The sequence below is a fragment of the Sinocyclocheilus rhinocerous genome, unplaced genomic scaffold, assembly GCF_001515625.1.
Source record: "Sinocyclocheilus rhinocerous isolate Xijiao unplaced genomic scaffold, SAMN03320098_v1.1 scaffold126, whole genome shotgun sequence".
NCBI classification, from domain to species: Eukaryota; Metazoa; Chordata; class Actinopteri; order Cypriniformes; family Cyprinidae; genus Sinocyclocheilus; species Sinocyclocheilus rhinocerous.
In genome coordinates this window covers 413144-435028 of record NW_015662929.1, presented here as the reverse complement: position 1 = coordinate 435028, position 21885 = coordinate 413144, and the positions used below count along the sequence as shown (strand labels likewise).

The 21885-nt window shown below is 38.6% G+C and overlaps 2 pseudogenes; one reads left to right on the top strand and one right to left on the bottom strand.

The window, feature by feature from the left end:
* The window catches only part of LOC107728414 (vacuolar protein sorting-associated protein 4A-like), a 33656-nt pseudogene extending 15445 nt beyond the window's left edge, over positions 1–18211 (top strand).
* Positions 18212–19883: 1672 nt separating this feature from the next.
* Positions 19884–21885, bottom strand: part of LOC107728415 (cyclin-dependent kinase 10-like) — a 13221-nt pseudogene continuing 11219 nt past the window's right edge.

Below are 21885 nucleotides of genomic sequence, written 5' to 3'. Positions count from 1 at the left end.
CACTGAGAACAGTGTAGTTTTACCGAGCAAACAGCAGAAACGGCGAGAAAGACGGTGGCAGCTGCCACGAGCTCTGGCAGCTGCCAGAAACGACTAGTGGCAGCTGGGGATGCCACCGGGGCCAGAGAGAGCGCCAGTCCCTGCTGCTTATTTAACCATGTTATAACTAGACATTGACTAAACAAATCAACTGTAGTGACTTAACACTCGTCAGGAGCGTTTAACGTTGTAAACATGATATCAGAAATCAGCGGAGAGGATGTTAAAAGGTAGCTGTCTTTGACAAGCAACCATGTAAACAAACCTCACTTCAGTTCATATTCATTTGAGATATCACGGAGTATAGGACTAAACGACGATTTTTCAGAGATGTCAGTCGAAATGCATGTTTAAGTATGTCACGCTTTCATGAAGTCATTTTTTGAATGGCTGCTGTGGATTTATTTATTACCTGTTTATCTGTCAGTCTACAGTCTAATGACAGTAAATCAAATGTACACACAGTTGCTAAAATGAAAGTAGGTAAACGATATTTCTTTGGAGTTCAAGTCAAGTCACCTTTATTTATATAGCGCTTTTAACAATACAGATTGTGTCAAAGCAACTGAACAGCATTAATTAGGAAAATAGTGTGTCAATAATGCAAAATGACAATAGTATAGAGCTGAGTATCATCAGCATAACAGTGAAAGCTAACACCGTGTTTCCTGATGATATCTCCCAAGGGTAACATGTAAAGCGTGAAGAGTAATGGCCCTAGTACTGAGCCTTGAGGTACTCCATACTGCACTTGTGATCGATATGATACCTCTTCATTTCAGAGAATTCACTCTGAAAATAAAAGAATAAGCAGAAAATATATATCCATAGCTGAGCTGTTGGCAGGAGTCTGACAGACAGTGACACAGTTATAATATTAATTTGAAAACCGTGTCATATACAGTACAAAGATAATACAATTTAAGTTAGATCTTCACAGAATTGCTGAATTTAGATGAACTCATATTTTACAAAAGTATTTTTGAAAATAGAAATTGAGCACTGTTTGCACGGCCATATATTTTGGAACTGACACTATGCATTAATAATGATAATGTATTATTTTCTACAGGGGGTTAAAACTACAGTTTTTACCTATTATATGAAGCAGGTCGAAAGACCTTCAGCACCCATTATATACCAACAAATACAATCCAAAAATTGGACGAACACAAAAGGTACCCACTGTTTTGAAACTTAATAAACATCCTTTATATTTCAGGTTTATATTAGACTTTTTTTTTCAAGATGCATGTATTTTCAAGGCAATAAGTGAAATGCTTAAATAAGTATTTAATTTATTGAATTGAGGATGCATGTTCCCTAATGGCAGATGAGCCTGTCTGTGTAGCTCCAGAAAAAAATCATTCAATTATAGCATTTAAGTGTTCAAAACTCAATTTTTTTGGCATCCAAAGAGGAACATCTGATAAACAAATAATATTTAAACTAGCAATTTATCTTCTCTCCCTCAATCAAAACACCTGTTTAATCTTAAAATGAATATGTGGGCTTTAACTTCTTTTTGAACTCTAAAAATGTAAGATTTGTCCATTTTTGTTTGATGTACATCTCTAATTTCAACAACATTTGTACTCTCTAGACCATTGTGTTTTTGGAAAAGATCAACACAGATACCATCTGGTTTTCAGCCAGTTAATATTTCATGACTTTACATCTCACAACTGTTCAGGGAATTCAATAGCCAAAAGGATAATATGCCAATATATTCAAAAAGGACAGTTTGTTCTGGGGGTGAAGACACAACAATTTTCTTTTAATATACTTACAACATTTCTTTACAGAATGAAGCTGCAACCTTTCCAGAGGTATTTTTAGAGCTTGACTTTTGCTTGAAATATTAGCTGGGAAATGTCATTTTGAAGAAAATTTGACAATTTGTTCTTTCACCTGAAATTTTTGTTTTATAAAATTGATTTTATAAATAAAATTGATCCACAGACCTCTGGTTGAGTTGAGGTGGAATGAGCACTTATGAATCGTACAGTAGTCTGTCAGTTCATAGAGCCGTCAGTAACTCTGTCATGTTCAGAAAGCGATTGAGCTGGTCACTAAAGCCACAGAGGAGGACAAGGCCAAGAGCTATGAGGAGGCGCTGAGACTCTACCAGCATGCTGTGGAGTATTTCCTGCACGCGATCAAGTGTGAGTGAACTACAGCTGCTGCATGCTACTCCAAATTAACCCCATTTACTTTCTAAAAATCTTATTGTACACAGTTCATTGGACAAAAAGTTTGTCTTTAGAATTTTTCATCAAAATATTGTTGAGGCTCTGCTTCTGAAACAACTCTCTTGTTTGGCTGATGTCACCGAGGCCTGGCACGCTATTGGTCAATGTTAAACAGCAAATAATGAGAGATTTGAAAAAGAAGTGTTAGCATTGGGAAAGTGGATGTTGGCTTTGTATCGAAATCCACTGCAAACTCTTATACAAGTTTATGTCATGAACTACGTCCCTTTCGGTCATTTATGGGGGTTTATTTGTTTTATGAAAGTTTGATCAAAATGTAATTACATGTTACATACATGTGTAAATGTAACATTTCTTATGAAAGATTTCAAGACGCACCTTTGATCCTTTGGTTTCTCAGATGAAGCGCACAGTGACAAGGCGAAGGAAAGCATCCGTGGGAAGTGTATGCAGTATCTGGACAGAGCCGAGAAACTCAAGGACTACTTGAAAAACAAGGACAAACGGCAAGAAACCAGTGAAGGAAACACAGAGCAATGACAAGTACTCTTTCAGCTCTTATTTGTTCTGCTGGATGGTGTTGATGAATAAAGTCCATTGCTCACAGTGAAAAACTGTGTGTGTGTGTGTGTGTGTGTGCGTGCGTGCGCGTGTGTGTGTGCAGAAGTGACAGTGACAGTGGAGAAAATCCTGAAAAAAAGAAGCTCCAGGAGCATCTGATGGGTGAGTCTGTGTGTCTGAAATGTTTCACTGTGTTAAGGCAAAGGAATACACACCTGCCGTGTTGTTTGTCTATCATGAGGATGAGGTGTTGGTTGATGTTTTGAGGTGCGATTGTGACGGAGAAGCCCAATGTGAGGTGGAGTGATGTGGCTGGACTGGAGGGGGCAAAAGAAGCCCTGAAAGAAACTGTCATTCTGCCCATCAAATTCCCACACCTGTTCACAGGTCAGTCTGTGCGCCATTATTACAGTTTATACTCATTCAGTCACACTTATTATTGCGTAGTGATTTGAGAGATTAATGTTATTGATATATGATTAATGTTTTGCTATCCCCTAGCTTGTGTTACCCAGCAAACACAAAAAAATCTGCCAAATATTAGTTATATTATTCAGTAGAATTTGTTATATAATACAATATATATAAGATATTCAGCTTTGGGCACATCCCTAGTTAGTTAACACACTATTGTTCAAAAGTTTGGGGTCAGTAAGTTTTTTTTTTTTTTTACTTGAAAGAAATTAATAGTTAATTAAGTGACAGTATAAAAAACACAAATAAATATACACACACATAAGTAAACATAAACATAGGACCTGTATTTAAATAAATAAATAAATGCAGTTTTTAAAAATTCTATTAATCGACAGATCCTGAAACAATATATAATATAATATAATAAACATAATAATTATTACATTTATATTACAGTTTTTTTCAATTGTTTACACGCAATTTTGAAAACCGGGTTCTTTTTTTCACAATATAAGCACAATTATCCAAACACCACACTCAATTTGCATAATTCCTAGATTGTTTGCAAAATGACACACTTCAGTCAAAACATACACACTTCAGTCAAAACATATACACATATTTGTGAAAATGCTATTAGTTTTCATTTAACCAACACAGTCCTCAATGATCAGACACTATTGCAGCCAGTTTCACACTGCTGTGATAAATAAAACACACATTTGCACAAAAACTAATTTTAGGAAATAGCATGTGCTAGATTTTTGGCCACACATTGTTATGTAAGGGATAATTTAGATGAAAAAAAATAAAATAATGTTTTGCAAAAAGGGTGAAGCAGACATTGTGTGTAATGTTGTGCAAATCTGTGGAGGTGTTTTGCTCATTGGAGTAGAATTTTGCAAATTGTGTGGAAATTTTTATTTTAGTGTGTAAACAATCGTAAAAAACTGTAAAATGATTTCTGAAGGATCATGTGACACTGAAGCTTTTAATGATGTTCAAATTGATGTTCATCATAAATTCAGCTTTGATCACAGCAAGAAATTGCCTATTAAATTGCATGAAATTGCTCTTTTTACTCTGTTTTTGATCAAATAAATGTAGCCCAGGGGCGTAGATTACGCGAGGGACGCGTCCCCCCCACTTTTAATATCACGTAAATTCGTCCCCCGCACTTTTTCGGGCAAGTGTGTTCGCATAGAGGTTTTCAAGAGCCCGTGTGAATAAATATAGATTTAAATTCAAAGAGACAGGATAGTTTTAGCAAATGGCTGCAATATAACAAAGAGTGAAAAATTTAAGGGGGTCTGTATACTTTTCGTACCCACTGTATATATATATATATATATATATATATAATTTCTGTCCCCCTCACTTCTGAAATGATGGTTACGCCCCTGATGTAGCCTTTGTGAGGATAAGACACTTCTTTCCCTTCAGAAACATGAAAAATTCTCATTGACCCCAAGCTTTTGAATGGAAGTGCAAGTTCTTATACCAAATGATGACAGAAAGATTTGTAGTAATCCGTGAGTTATTAAAGAATATGCAAAAATATTGCCCTTGATGTCCACATCTTTTAGCTCTTTATTTGAATGAATCAAGATCCTATATTATTTACCTTTTGAAAGAGTGCAGTCTGTGTCTGTACTGTGATGCAGGCAAGCGCACTCCATGGAGGGGAATTCTTCTGTTTGGGCCCCCTGGCACTGGGAAGTCCTATCTGGCCAAAGCTGTGGCCACCGAGGCCAATAACTCCACCTTCTTCTCCGTGTCTTCCTCGGACCTCATGTCCAAGTGGCTCGGCGAGAGTGAGAAGTGAGTTTTTGCTCACTTTGCTGACTGCCAGTCTGCATGAGGTGAATGATTGCTTTTGAATTGTTTTCCAGACTGGTGAAGAATCTGTTCGATCTGGCTCGCCAGCACAAGCCCTCCATCATCTTCATAGACGAGGTGGATTCCCTCTGTGGATCCAGAAATGAGAACGAGAGCGAAGCCGCTCGAAGGATCAAGACGGAGTTCCTGGTGCAGATGCAGGGTGAGAAACACTTTCTGGAGAAACCGCATCCTGCTGAATAAATGATGCTTATCTGTCCTTTCATACATGAGCCTTGACATGACTTATTTACATTACAATTCAGTTTGAAGGTCAAAATGGTAAGATTAGGGTTGTCTAATGGAAAAACCCCAAGAAAACCTATACAATTATTTTAAAACTTTAATATTAAATATTAATTAATTTATTATTATTATTTATTTATAATAACACTGAAATACATAGTGTTTTGAAAGTATAGCCACAGGACTTGAATATTATGCATCAGATTATTGTGACAAAATTGCATACTGGCCTCCACAAAGTTGACGAACTTTGTTGAATAACTAATTTAAGTTAGTTTAATTTTAGCATGGTTTAACAGTTGCAAAGTAAAAAAAAATACAACCAAATATACAGTGGCATGACACTGTCGATAAAGCTTAATCCTTTTTCAACTTCCATCTTCAAAACAGCTGCTGATTTAACAAAGGCCATGTGGGCGGGGAAAATGTCAACCACAAATATCTATTAAATCCCTAAAATTAAGTCCCATCCTACATTATTTACTTCTGAATATTGTGTTTTCACTCAGAAATTATTCATTGAATTTCAAGGAACTGTTCGTCCAAAAGTGAAAATTCCAAACTCGGAACTAAAGACTTGATACAGAAATGAAGATATTTTTAATGAAACCTGAGAAATTTCTATCCCTCCATTGTAAGTCATGTTCACTAAAAATTTAAGTTTCAAAAATCGAGTAATTGGCCGTAATTTTATGATGAAAAGATTTAATGTAGGCTATTATTCACATTAAGGTATTTGGAAGGTATAATTAAGGTAAATGGAAGCTCCAGTGCAAACATGTTTTGTTTGAGTCCTTAGCCATCTTCAAGAATCGGCTAAAACCACATCTCTTCCATCTTTATTTGACCCTCTAACTCTAGCACTCTCTATTCTAATCCTATATAAAAAAAATAAAATAAATAAAAAAAAAAAAACTAACACTAGCTTCTCTAATCTTTTTGTATTCTATCTATTTGTTTTCTTTTTATTTATTATACTATTAACAAAAGCAAAAAAAGGCCTCTAAAACTAGCTTGCTCTATTCTTTTTCTATTCTATCTGTTTTGTTTTTATTTATTATATAATAAAAAAAAAAACCTTTCTACGTGTGCTGCGTTAAGCTAACTGAGACTTGTTATAGCACTTGCATATCATTGCTCTTTTGTTGATTTTGATTGCTTCCATTGTCCTCATTTGTAAGTCGCTTTGGATAAAAGCATCTGCTAAATGACATGTAAAATATTTATTTTCACTTATTAATGGGATTTGTCAAAAATTAAACACAAGTTAACATGAACTAACAATTAATCTTATTTAATGTTATTTTCAGCATTTACCAAGACATTATTAAAATCAAATGTTGTTTCTGTTAATATTATTTAATGGACCTGAGCTAACATGGACTAACAATGAACAGTTATGTTTTTATTAACTAACAATAACAAATACTGTAACAAATGTATTGTATATAGAAATGTATTGTATTTACTGTAACTTCATAAATACTGTAACAAATGTATGTTCATTGTTAGTTAACACATTAACTAAAGTTAACCAATGAAACCTTATTGTAAAGTCTTTCAAAAAAAAAAAAAAATTCTCTACCTTAAAAAATATGTCTGAAAACGTAAATAATTTTATACATGTGTAAGGGAAATACTTGATGTCACTTGACATTTTTAGAAGTCATTCATTTAAAACAAGAAAATGGTTAAAAATATAAAACATTAAAATTTTAAGTACATTTTAAACTTGATTAAAAAAATTATGTAACACTATTTTACAGTGTCCTTGCTACACATGTACTTACTGTAGTAATAACATTAAATTATGCATCATTTTAAGCAGCTAACCCTAAACCAATCACTAACCCTAAGAGTAAGTACATTAAGTTAATTAATATTACTCAGTACCTAAATGTATAATTACACCATAACAAGGACACATTAAAATAAAAGGTTACACTTACATTTAAGGCGTCCTTGTTATGGTCTAATCTAGGGTTGTGATGGTGAGGAAATTTTCCCACAGGTTAATCGACGTGTGACAACACCGGTAATACCGGTATCACCGCGGGGGCGTTCCCTCTTTTCCTCGCTTTCCTTCGCTTTTAAATGGCGTGCGCATTTTACTTTCACTTTCAAATAGCGGCAATTCGGAGTAAAGCAATTGTTCGTTAGAATTTTCCTCTTTTCCTCGCTTGCCTTCGCTTTTAGCTTAAAAGCGCCGTGCACATTTTACTTTCACTTTCGAATTAGCGGAAAATCGGCGTCAATTGCTTGGATGCAACAACAAAATACAACCTCAAACTCACTTTAGCCTTTATATAAGACATAGAACTTTTATTAACAAAACAAATAAAAATACACCATGCTATAGGGCAGGCTAATCCTAATATAAAATAACAAATAACTTACATAAAGTTTAAATAGGTATACAAAACTGGAAATAGGCTAAGTAAACATGTATAATATATAACCAAATAAATAAGAAAGTAGAACGTTTATTAGCAAAACGAGTAAGAAAGCTTGGAGGCACGGCATACACCTTGATGTCAAATAAAATAAATAAATGACACAAAGTTGAAATAAAGTAAAAATCAGCAAACAATGTGAAACCAATTAAAAAAGAAACGAATGTTTAAAAAAAAAACTTCAAATCTGATCTGTGATGCTACTGTCGTTCGGCACGCTGCATTGAGCAGCCGCGTTCAGTTTTTAATTGTAGTGTCTGTTCTTTTACTGAACTAAATGATTTTTATTACTATAAAAAATCCAAACGACAGTGGGCAAGTGACGTAACCGGTGTTGCGGCTTAACACCGGTATCACCGTCAGCACCGTCTATCGCGGCAAGCCTAGTCTAATCATACATTTAATATTAATATTAGTAATATTAATAATAATAAGTACGATTAATTAATAACGTGTCACCTCACTGGCGGGGAAGGAGCCTGAGCTGGTACAGGAGGTTGAGAGATACCGTCTAGATATAGTCGGGCTCACTTCCACTCACAGCTTGGGTTCTGGAACCACTCTTCTCGACCAAGGGTGGACTCCACTATTCTGGCATTGCACAGGGTGAGAGGCGGCAGGCTGGTGTGGGCTTGTTAATAGTTCTTCTCCCTGTGCCTTCGGGTCAGGGAACGATCTCTCACTGTCGTTTGTGCTTATGCGCTGAACGGCAGTGCAGAGTACCCGGCCTTTTTAGAGTCCCTGGGGGGCGTGCTGGGGACTCTGTCGTTCTACTGGGGGACTTTAACGCCCACGTGGGCAGTGACAGTGACACTTGGAGGGGCGTGATTGGGAAGAACAGCCTCCCTGATCTGAACCCGAGTTGTTATTGGATTTCTGTGGTAGTCACGGTTTATTCATAACGAATAGAACCCTGCACGGGCCTCAAATATAGGCCCTAGCCCGGCCCTGGGCCGAGACGCTCAGGCCCTAGCCCTTGTCCGACAGCTTATCAGAATTACCGGCCCGTATTAATTAGCCCCCCCCCCTTCTCCCAAAACAGCTTACTACTGTTTCAGCTATTAAAATAATTCAGTTTTGTATGTAATGTCAAAGTGATTATATTTCGTTTGTTTTTTTTATTAAGTTAATTTAGAAAAACGTTTGGAGCATTTTTTTGTTCGTTAAATGTACTTTTTTGTTTTTTTAAAGTAACGACCAAGCGGCCAGCGGCAGTGAGTTGATCATAGCCTATGTTTGATCAATTTAGCTTTTTCAAATCATCACGACTTGCCTAAAATAAAATGTATAGATATAAAACAGTTCAAGCATATCACAATGTTTAAATGTTTAACCTATATAAATGTGCGCTATTAGACGCATATCTAATCGTTTGTGTGGATAGCTAAAGTGCGCTTTACAGGACATGGAGGCGCCGGCGCGATCACTTGCATTGGAAACAACTTAAAATATGCCATCATTTTTGTTCATAAAATCTACTTTTATTTGTGTGCACTCACAATATCAACAAAACGTTGTGCTTTTATAAAATAAAGGATATAGGATGCACTTTCTGCAATTTCGGCCAGGAGCGCTTCACAATTCTCTCTAAAGGCGCGTTCAATGAGGAGATGGCGAGTCAGCATCGTCATCTTCATCTTTGCGACACGGACTCAGAAAACATTAATTTATTAATAAATAATTCAAATATCTCCTTACTATTTCCCCCTGACACATTCATGGTAATTACTTTTGCTGGGGCTTTGCGGCATTCTTTAGCCTATCGCGTGCGTTTTTTGCTGTCATGTGCAAGGATATGTTTGCAGATTCTACACTGATTGACTCACTGTTTGCCGTGGTAATCAAATCAAAACTCTTCCAAAATGCAGCTTTTCCCGAAGCATTGGGAACTTTTAGTAACTCCCCACGCTCCAACTTCTCCCCGATGCTCTGCATGGTCAACTGTCACCTGTATGCTAATGCGTGAGTATATGCGTTGCGTATTGCGTAGGCGATCTCTAATATTTATAATATAATCAATATAATATAATCAATATAACAATATTTCATACAGTAGTGTGCTCTGCGCGTTTATGGGCACAATAAAAGGAGAGAAGCTAAATGAGCCCGAGTCCGACCCAAGCCCGATCTGTGTAAAAAAAATAATAGCCCGAGCCCGAGCTGAATGGACATCGGAACCCGTTGGGATCCGATGGGCTTGCAGACCTCTAATAACGAACACCATGTTCAAGCATAAGGGTGTCCATCAGTGCACGTGGCACCAGGACACCCTAGGTCGGAGGTCGATAATCGATTTTGTAGTCGTTTCTTCTGATCTTCGGCCATATGTCTTGGACACGGGTAAAGAGAGGACTGAGCGGCCAGACTGATCACCACCTGGTGGTGAGTTGGATTCGATGGCGGGGGAGAAGGCTGGACAGACCTGTCAGGCCCAAACGCATAGTAAGGGTCTGTTGGGAACATTTGTCAGAGGCCCCCGTCAGAGGCCCCCCGAGAGGTCTTCAACTCCCGGAACCTCCGACAGAGCTTCAACCAGGTCCCAAGGGAGACTGGGGACATTGAGTCTGAATGGACTATGTTTCACACCTCCATTGTTGGGGCGGCAGTTCGGGAGCTGCGGCCGTAAAGTCTCTGGCGCCTGTCGTGGCAGCAATCCCCGAACACAGTGGTGGACACCAGAGGTAAGGGATGCTGTCAAGCTGAAGAAGGAGTTCTATCGGGTCTGGCTGACCCATGGGACTCCTGAAGCTGCTGACAGGTACCGGCGGGCCAAGCAGAACGCGGTTCTGGTAGTAGTCCCTGACATGGAAAAAACTTGGGCCTGGGAGGAGTTCGGTGAGGCCATGGAGGCAAACCGTCCGGTGGCTCAGAAGGAGGAAGCAGTGTTCCGCCAACGGGGGGGCGAGGGGGGGGTCGTCCATCACCCTGGCTGAAGTTGCTGAGGTAGTCAAAAAACTCCACGGTGGCAAGGCAGATGAGATCTACCCCGAGTTTCTCAAGTCTCTGGATGTTGTGGGGCTGTCTTGGCTGACAGGCCTCTGCGGCATTGCGTGAAGTTCGGGAACGGTGCCTCTGGACTGGCAGAGTTTCTTTTTTAAGAAAGGGGACCAGAGGGGGTGTTCCAACTATAGGGGGATCACACTCCTAAGCCTCCCTGGGAAAGTCTATGCCAGGGTACTGGAGAGGAGAATTCGACCGATAGTTGAACCTCAGATTCAGGAGGAGCAATGCGGTTTTTGCCCTGGCCGTGGAACACTGAACCAGCTCTATACCCTCACTAGGGTGTTGGAGGGTTCATGGGAGTTTGCCCAACCAGTCCATATGTGTTTTGTGGACCTGGAGAAGTCATTCGACCTTGTCCCTCGTGGCATCCTGTGGGAGGTACTTCGGGATTATGGGGTTCAGGGCTCGTTGCTGCGGGCTGTTTGTTCCCTGTATGACTGGAGCAGGAGCTTGGTTCGCATTGCCGACAGTAAGTCAGACCTGTTTCCGGTGCATGTTGGACTCCGCCAGGGCTGCCCTTTGTCACCGATTCTGTTGCTGCAAGATATTGTCTCTGCTTTTTGCTGATGATGTGGTCCTGTTGGCTTAATCAAATCAAGACTTACAGCGTGCACTGGAGAGGTTTGCAGCCGAGTGCGAAGTGGCGGGGATGAGAATCAGCACCTCCAAATCCGAAGCCATGGTTCTCAGTCGGAAAAAGGTGGATTGTCCCCTCCAGGTTGTAGGGGTTGCACCGACTAATCGACTAGTCGACTTCAATGCTCTGCCATGACGCTTTAAGCTTGACGTCGACTAGTCGCTGGTCCTATAGAGGGCGCAACAGGATAAGAAATCTTTGAAGGACTTCCACATTTACTCTCCGTTTCCAAACAGTTCAAATGACAAATAAATGCATACTCTGAAAGCGCTCCACAAGACATGTGATTATATTACTGGATGCTCGAAATTGAACAGGAGAATGCACGTTTTAAACAGCTTATTGTACAGGTAAGTTAATCGCCGTTCTAATCTAATGCGGTGCTGCCTACAGACAGTAGCTCGTACATCACGCGCACAGAATCATTCAGCACGGAAATGTGTTGTCAACACTGTTCTGTGATTTCTCAATAAAATAGCTTAGAAACTGAAAAGTTCAAGCATACATTCCTTAACTAAATCCCACAGCTTCAGTACTAGTAGAGAGACGCTGCCAGGTAGAATTAATTCACACACGCAATCGCTCTCACTAATGCATTCATATTAATGTAATCTTTACTGTGTTGCTTTATCTGTATCTGATTTAGAATGAGCAGAAGTCTGTGAGAAATATAACGATCCAAAGACAAAAGAACTGATAAAAATGAGCTGTTATAGGAGCAATAGCCATGTGGGCAGCGCTGTGTGATATGCCATAGCTGTGCACAAGGTGTTTGTCACAGCTCCAGACTTATTTGTTCATTAATGACGTCATCAGCGACTAGTCGACTTCGACTCGACTTTCATCACATGAAAGTCGACTTTAAAAAATCAGAAGTCGTTCAACCCCTACCAGGTTGGGGGAGAGTTGCTCCCTCAAGTGGAGGAGTTTAAGTTTCTCGGGGTCTTGTTCACGAGTGAGGGAAAAATGGAGCGGCAGGTTGACAAATATCCATCTGTGTCCGCAGTAATGTGGTCATTGTACCGGTCTGTTTTGGCGAAGAAGGAGCTGAGTCTCAAGGCGAAGCTCTCAATTTACCGGTCGATCTACGTTCCTACTCTCACCTATGGTCATGAACTCTGGATCATGACCGAAAGAATGAGATCACGGATACAAGCGGCAGAAATGAGTTTCCTCCGCAGAGTGGCTGGGCGCACCCTAGGGATAGGGTGAGGAGTTCAGTCACCCGGGAGGAGCTCTGAGTAGAGCCGCTGCTCCTCCGCATCAAGAGGAGCCAGTTGAGGTGGCTTGGGCACCTGTTTCGGATGCCTCCTGGACGCCTCCCTGGTGAGGTGTTCCGGGCATGTCCCACTGCGAAGAGGCCTCGGGGCAGACCCAGGACACGTTGGAGAGAATATGTCTTCCAGCTGGCCTGGGAATGCCTTGGGGTTCCCCCAGAGGAGCTGGAGGAGGTGTGCGGGGAGAGGGAAGTCTGGGGGGCTCTGCTTGGACTACTGCCCCCGTGACCCGGCCTCGGATAAGAGGAGGAAGATGAGATGAGAACTACATGTACTTACTATATGGTTAGGATTACGGTTACTTGCATGTAATTAATCATAATTTATTGTTATTATAATACATGTACATGTAACGTATAATAGTATAACTAAATAACAAGGACACCTTAAAATGAAGTGTAACCAAAAATGAATGGACCCACATACAGAACGATGCAGGATTTCCTCATAATTTTCTCACAAGCTCTTCTGTCGTGGGATTGTCTGATGGTTTGTGGGCGTCTCTCTTCTGCAGGTGTTGGTAATAACAACGATGGGATATTAGTTCTCGGTGCTACTAACATTCCTTGGGTGCTTGACGCTGCTATTCGCAGAAGGTCAGTCTGATAAATGCTTTCAAAGTAGAAAAGTGCTCATGTTTCAGCTCCAGACTTTAATCTGTCGAATCCTCCCGCTGGTTTGAGAAGCGCATCTACATCCCGCTCCCCGAGGAGCCGGCCAGAGCAGCCATGTTTCGCTTACATCTGGGAAACACGCCTCACAGTCTGACTGAGGCAGACCTGCGTCAGCTGGCCCGCAAAACAGACGGATACTCCGGAGCCGATATCAGCATCATAGTGCGAGACGCTCTCATGCAGCCTGTCAGGAAAGTGCAGTCCTCTACACACTTCAAAAAGGTAACGAATAAATGATGGTCAAGCTGCTCTGTTGACATGTTGCTTTCATACAATGAGCCTTAACATGACTTATGTCTGGATCTATTTTTCATAATATTTATCTAATATGTATAATGTTTAAATTAATTTTTAATATTAAACAATCAATTTACCAAGACATTATTAAAATCAGAAGTTGTTTCTGTTAATATTATTTAATGGACCTGAGCTAACATGGACTAACATTGAACAGTTATATTTTTATTAACTAACAATAACAAATACTGTAACAAATGTATTGTATATAGAAATGCATATACTGTAACTTCATAAATACTGTAACAAATGTATTGTTCATTGGTAGTTAATGTTAGTTAGCACATTAACTAAAGGTAACCAATGAAACCGTATTGTAAAGTGTTACAAAAAAATTCTCTACCTTGAAAAATATGTTTGAAAAATGTTTGTACATGTGTACATTGTTGGGCAAAATATGGACAAATATAGACAACAGCAGTGAATTGTTTGTTTGAATAGACACATTAGACAGAAACAAAGTTGCATGTTCAATGAGTCAAATTACATTTTTAAAATAATTTTTTTTCTTTAAAGGAAAAAATATGACGATGCTAAAAATAACATTATTTTGTGTAATGCAATGTTTACACAGTTTAAGGTTAAAAAAACACATTATTTTCCACATACTGTACATTATTGTTGCTCTTCTCTGCCCTGTCTTTCTGAAACGCGTAAATTTTTTCAAAGCTCAAGATTGTGGTCAGTTTTAACTCTTTCTTCCATTTTTTTTTAATCCACCGTCCATTGCTCAGAGACGCAAAACAGTGCTGTGATCTTTGTTTGGAACTATTTTCGTTGGCAAAATTGAGCAAAAACAAGCAATATTATGTCTAAAATGTAAGTCACATTGCTTTACAGAACTTGTATAAAATTATTATTAAATGTGTTCTGCAGAAAAACGGTACTCTTTGTGTAATATAGATTGTTAACTATATTAAATTATATAAATATAAAAAGCATGCAGAAACATTTTTGCCGTCTACAATTTAGAATGCCTTGAATTTTGAGTTGCGTGCACACCGTGTGTGATTTGGCGATACACTTGATAATGTCAGATCGCACATCATTACAACAACACTTACCACACTATCGCAGACGACGCTGTATCGCACACCCCAGGCTCGACGTGAGTGAAAAATGAATAATCCGCGGTTGTGCGCGCACTTGTTTGCACGTGAGCAAAGGTGTTTTTAGGAGTCTAACTTGCAGATGACCACTGATTCGTCAAACCTGCTTCCCTGCAGTCCGTGTTCTTCTGACTATTTTGTAGTAAGTAACGAATATGCTTCGGGGAAATGTATCGGAGTAAAAGTATACATTTTAATTAGGAAATGTAGCGGAGTAAAAGTTGATTGAAATATAATAACTCAAGTAAAGTACGAATACTCCCAAAAAATTATTGAGTACTGTAACGAAGTGTTATTACTTTACACCACTGCTTATATGCACAAACAGCTTGTAACACTCGAAAGACAAAGGACAGCTTGAAATGGCATCATATGAGCCCTTCAATCTTCATAGATCTAGAACAGCGAGTTGAACTGTTTTTGTGTTGTGCTCTCGGCTCGTCAGGTGCGAGGGCCGTCTCACAGTAACAGCTCTGTGATGGTGGATGACCTCCTGACCCCGTGCTCCCCCGGTGACCCTGATGCCATAGAGATGACCTGGATGGATGTTCCTAGTGACAAACTGCTGGAGCCCATAGTGTGCATGGTACACAAAATACAACAACTGTTTTCTCTTTTGATATATTTTAAAATGTCATTTATTCCTTTGATGGCAAAGCTGAATTTTCAGCATCATCTTTAAAAAAACATTACAAACGTTGCTGATCCCAAACTTTTGAATATATATATATATATATATATATATATATATATATATATATATATATATATATATATATATATATATATATATATATATATATATATATATATATATATATATATATATATATATATATATATATATATATATATAATATAGAGCTGGGTAATTACAAATTGTAATCCGTTACTGATTCCAAATAACATGACAAAAATTTTAGTTAGTAACATAATCCATTACATTACACATTACGTAATATATTCAGACTACTTTTAGATTTCTTTTGACCCATCTCGTTTTTCAGATTGATTTAAATAGCATAATATTGTACCAAATTGATATAAAAATACAAAGAGTAAGAAAATATATTCTATTGGTTATCAACAACATGAAGTGCACTAAACATTAAACATCAAGGTTTGTGAAGGAACTGCAGGGGGTTTGTAAGTTTAACGGAAAGCTAATAATTAATTAAATCATAAAAATGTTAAATGAAACTTTAGGGTTAGGGTATTTTGCTTTTGGGGTTATTTTAAAATGAATTAAAATAAAACACTTACTGAAAAAATGAAATATTTTATTTGTTTACCTGCATGTCATGTGACCACAACCAACAGGGAACTGTGAACATGCAAATTAGTTAATTATTAAAATATTTATTTTAAAATCTTAGGGGTCCTTCAAATAAAAATATATTAGGTGAAAGAGGATCAGATGACAAAAAAGTTGGTGAATTTGTGCATTTTAATGTGTTTGAAAGACAAACGGCTGGTAAAATAACCAACTGAGTGATAATTCAAATAGAAATGAATGTGTTCATCAGTAGTTGATGCAATGTTGAAACACTTCTTAAACCTGAAATGATTTTGTAAATCCAGATGCTGTGTATAAACCTGACTAATGACTGATCCCTGTGTGAATCTCCACAAAACTGTAGACTTTCTGAGTGTTTATATGCAGTCGGACATTTTAGAAAGGAACATTTAAAAGATGAAGAAGAGGAATTGGGGAGAATAAATAATTGCTATTGTGTAAATAATGTTATCGTGTATCCATAAAAAAGTAACTAGTTTGATTATGAGTGTTTTAAAATGTAATTTACTCTAATTACAAGTACTTAATATTTGGAATCTGATTATGTAATCCAGTTCTGTGTATACTGTGTGTCTATAAATGAGAATATACACACACGTGCGCACACACACACACACACACACACACACGAATATATATATGAATATATAAGAACAATTTTATACATGTTTTATACTTTTCAGCAAGGTTGTATTAAATTGGTCAAAAGTGACAGTAAAGACATTTATAATGTTACAAAACTAACGCCTCTTTTTAATTTCAGTTAAATGCTGCTTTTGAAATTTCTATTTATCAAAGAATCCTGAAATAAAATGTATCATGGCTTCCACAAAAATGTGAAGCAGCAAATACTATTTTTAACACTGACAATAAATAAGAACCATTATTAATAACTGAGCTTCAATAATAATTATGTCTTAGAATGATTTCTGAAGATCATGTGACACTGAAGACTGGAGTAATGATGCTGAAAATTCAGCTTTGATCACAGCAAGAAATTACATTTATTCATGTATTACATTTATTTATAAATTGCATTTGTGTGCGTGTGTGTGTGTGTGTGTGTCTGTGTGTGTGAGTGCGCGCGCGTGTGTGTCTGTGTCTGTGTGCGCGTGCGTGTGTCTGTGTGTGTGTGTGTCTGTGTGTGCGTGCGTGCGTGTGTCTGTGTGTGTGCGCGTGTGTCTGTGTGTGTGTGTCTGTGTCTGTGTGTGTCTGTGTGTCTGTGTCTGTGTGTCTGTCTGTGTGTGTCTGTGTCTGTGTGTGTGTCTGTGTCTGTGTGTGTCTGTGTGCGTCTGTGTGTGTCTGTGTGTGTGTCTCTGTGTCTGTGTGTGTGTCTCTGTGTGTGTGTGTGTGTGTGTGTCTGTCTGTGTGTCTGTGTCTGTGTGTCTGTCTGTGTGTCTGTCTGTGTGTCTGTCTGTGTGTCTGTCTGTGTGTCTGTCTGTGTGTCTGTCTGTGTGTCTGTCTGTGTGTCTGTCTGTGTGTCTGTCTGTGTGTCTGTCTGTGTGTCTGTCTGTGTGTCTGTCTGTGTGTCTGTCTGTGTGTCTGTGTCTGTGTGTCTGTCTGTGTGTGTCTGTCTGTGTGTGTCTCTGTGTCTGTCTGTGTCTCTGTGTCTGTGTGTGTGTGTGTGTGTCTGTGTGTGTGTCTCTGTGTCTGTGTGTGTGTGTGTCTGTGTGTGTCGCTGTGTCTGTCTGTGTGTCTGTCTCTGTGTGTGTCTCTGTGTGTGCGTGCGTGTGTGTCTGTGTGTGTCTGTCTCTGTGTGTGTGTGTGCGTGTGTGTGTCTGTCTGTGTGTGTGTCTCTGTCTGTCTGTCTGTGCATGTGTCTGTGTGTGTGTGTGTGTGTGTGCGTGCATGTGTCTGTGTGTGCGTGTGTGCATGTGTGTGTGTGTGTGTGTTAGTCTGACATGCTGCGCTCTCTGGCGACCACACGCCCCACCGTCAACACAGAAGACCTGCTGAAGGTGAAGAAGTTCACAGAGGATTTTGGACAGGAGGGCTGAAGCACAACACGCCATTCAATCTAGTCAACCAGGACTATCTGCTCTAAACTAACCCGAATCTGACTTCTTCCGCCCAACACTACACCACATCACAGTCAGCAGACTGGAAAGAAGAAGCGCAACAGAGAGCATGAAGCTCGCTGTAAAGTGTTCTATGTTTACATAATCAAATTTGTTGAAGTATTCATTTTATAAAGATTTTGTCTGTCGGCCCTTTATTCTGAACCGGCTACCAACATTACAGCTCTCGCCGATGAGTATTTATGTTAATTTATTCTCAGTTTTTGGATTGTTTTGAGTGCAGACCAATTTGAGCTTCATCAGTATCTTTTGTGTCCAGCTTAGTATTGCAGCACTTTACTGTATAAACGTGGTCTGGGTGAATCTCTCAAAGACACGTCTGGGTCACGTTAAACCTCAGAATTAAACAGAAAAAAAAATTATATTTGGAAAGAAAATTAAGCCTATTTGGACACAATTGTTCATGTAAATGACTTTTATCTCTATAGTAATATACTGTAATAATCTCTATAGAGATTTGCTTCATGAAAAGAGTTTCACAATGCAAAAAAAAAATTAGCTTGATGTACTTCAATCATATTTTGGCTATCTGGGTAAAGAAAATCAAGTCTGTTGTACAACTATTCAGATTTTTTTCCCGCAGTGACAATGTTTTCAATGTATCATCCTTCTGAGTCTGGGCTGAAATATGAGCTGGCTGTGTATTTGACAGACTCACCCATCAACATTTCACTTGTTTAACAGTTCCTGATCCAGCAGACGTGTTGTAGTAATGAAGTGTGTTACAGCTGTCATTCATTTTGAAGGATAACATTAACCTGATCTGATAAAAAAAAAAAAAGACTTTTAAAAGAATTTGTGCATTGCTTGTGCAGCTGTATTAACTTCAGCCTGTCCACGCTGCTTAAAATGGACAAACCTGCCTTCTGACAGTAGTTCTGTAACATTATAACAAAGGGTAATTTTCTATGAACATGCTGTGTATGTTTCCAGAAAAAAAGCTGCCTTTGTATTTGAGAAGGGGAATGGATAATGCTGTGAAGAAAATGTGCAAGAATTAAACACAATGTACCTATCCAGATATTAATCTTATGTGCCTCACCAAATCAGCTCAATGTCTTACTGATACTGTTTCTTTTGCTGAATGATTTCTTGTTGTTGTTGTCAATAGAAAGCATCGTTTTGAGATTCACAAATCAATGAGGGGTCTGAAGGCAGTAATCAGCTGTTCCCTGCCGAGGAAAACTCATTTACTAATTTCTCATTCAGAGAATGAGCAGAATTGTCCAGACATATGCATTGTCTTGACTATATGCTCCAAGCTCATTCTAGACCGCTGGTTCAATAACTAATTTTCCCAAGAAGACTATTTAACCCTTCACAACTAACAGAAATGTTATGATCCTCGTACTTTCCTGATGTCCTTGAATACCAGGTTTATCAACTCTGTAAATATCAAATCCTAAAACGGAAGGAGTTGAAATTCTGATTGCCTTCTCAGTTGGACAAAGACAAAAAACAACTGCCAACAGCCCATTCATATTTACTTGTAATTTGGCTGATCTGATAAATCAGCTACCGAGTCACAGAACAACAAGAATACAAAGCAGATCAAGCCAAAGCTGACATTTTTATATAAATGAATAACGTGACATATTCAGAACAGAAAACTTTTTTTTTTAAATCTTTGTACAAAAAAAGCAGCAGCAGCATCCCTAACTAGGATTTATTTGTATTATTTACAATGCATCTCATGTCTGCAAGACTGAACTCTCATTTGTACAATATCTTAAGAGTATAAGAACACGCATGTCCACTGGGAAAGTAAAACACATCTGTGATGGCAGCAGGCAGCAGGACATCATACTTCGCTTCTTTTGGACTGGTTTTCCGTCACAGAACCTCCTCGTTTGTTTCTGTGGTGAGGAAACGTGGGCATCAGCTCTGCTTCACAAGCTGCAGAGTGAAACATGGGAGCAACGCTCAGAAAATCGGCCTAAAACAGCATCTAACATAGAATGTGTAAAACGTATACGCAAGGGCTTCTCCTTAAAGTAGGACCTATCTAAACAATCTTTCGCTGTGGCTCTGTAAGACACATGTAATCATTACATAGCATCATTACACTGAACCAGTACGTGATGCATTTTACAAAGATATTTATCTTTAGGCAGCGGCTATTTGCACTAAGTACTGTTACCTCAGTATTGTAGTACTAAATTATTACAGGGTGTCCGCGGGGTCTTAAAAAGTATTAAAAGTTGATAAATCAATTTAGAGAAAATTAAGGCTCTTAAAAAGTATTAATCTTTCTTAAATGCCATTTTTCAAGGTATTACATTTTGTATCATCTTTTCATTATGTATATTTGTCCGAATAGTGGGGTTCTGTGTAGTTTATTTATGGAATCCCGCAAGATTTGACTTCATCTGTTACGGCGCTCACTGACTGACTGCGCCGCTGCTGGTGATAGCGCACGGCTGGTTGATCCGGCTCTCGCTGAACTTCTGACCATTACCGCACGCTCCCATCCGCCCCGCAAACATTCTAATATTGTAAAGAATTTTCGCGCATCAGGGTGCCGCTATCAATATGTGGGGAATTTAAATCCTCTTTGAATGAGCGCTCGCAGTTCACTTTCACTTTCGATTTTGCGATCGCGCGCGCACTGTGTAAAGGGAGCACATCTTACGATAAAAGATATTGTCAATGAGCTTTTGACCCGTGATTAGTTTGGGATGCACAATTAAAATGATGTAATAGTTGTGATCATTATTTTACCTTCCATGATCATTCAGACTTGATCAGGTGTAGTACTCTCTGTCAAGTCTGCATCAAATCAAGCACTCTGTAATCACTGGTAAACTGTCTGATCAGTCAGGTGTTTGTCATGAGAAGTGTTCCACACAACAGCTATGGTTTGAGTTGATGTGACAAATACATCTTTTGAATATACTGCGTGAACTCATTGCCCCGTTAGCTCGGAGAGCTTTTTTCCCCCTCCTCAATAAGTTTTGTCAGTTGTTTTGTTTATTGGTCTAATTCTTGTTTCTTGGGTTGCATTGGTTAGTCACTCAATTAATTCTCTTGTGCTTCGTTCCCCACTTCTGAATTATGTCATTGTTTACCAATCACAAAGAGTACTGTTTTCATTTAAAAACACAAGTTGCAGTGGGATGGGGAAAAACCACCATAAAGTCTCGAGACATGTTTTTTAAAAGTTGAACTTGCATTAATTTTACATGGCTTTCTAAACATGCGGCTCTCTTGTGCAAGACGCGAGTGCAGCGGTGATAGATGCTCCTCTAGAAAATGTGCAGAATATGCATTCTGTGTGAACCTTGGTTTCAGCTTCAACGTAAACAACATCATCTCCGCATTGATGTTCTCTTTTTCAGCAATATTTTGAATGAATAACGCAGCAGCGCCGCATCCAGTAGGTTCAACTGGATAGACTAAAAAAAAAAGCATTAAAATGCAATGGCACTTACATCTTCATCGCATCTTGTGTGCCACTGATAAGGCTGCCTGACGCACACATGCGTTTTTGCATTTTTTTCTATTTTACGCATTAGTAGTAAATCAAGACTTCGCAAGTTCTCTTGTAAAATAAAATTTAAAAAACAACATGGAATAAACTGTGTGTAGAAAGCGAGTAAAGAACTCTCAACATTAGGCTACTAAAAAGGTCAGTTTAATCTCACAAAAACTCCCGTTAATAAAAAATCTGACTACACTGCACAATTAATCTCTTACACTGCATCTT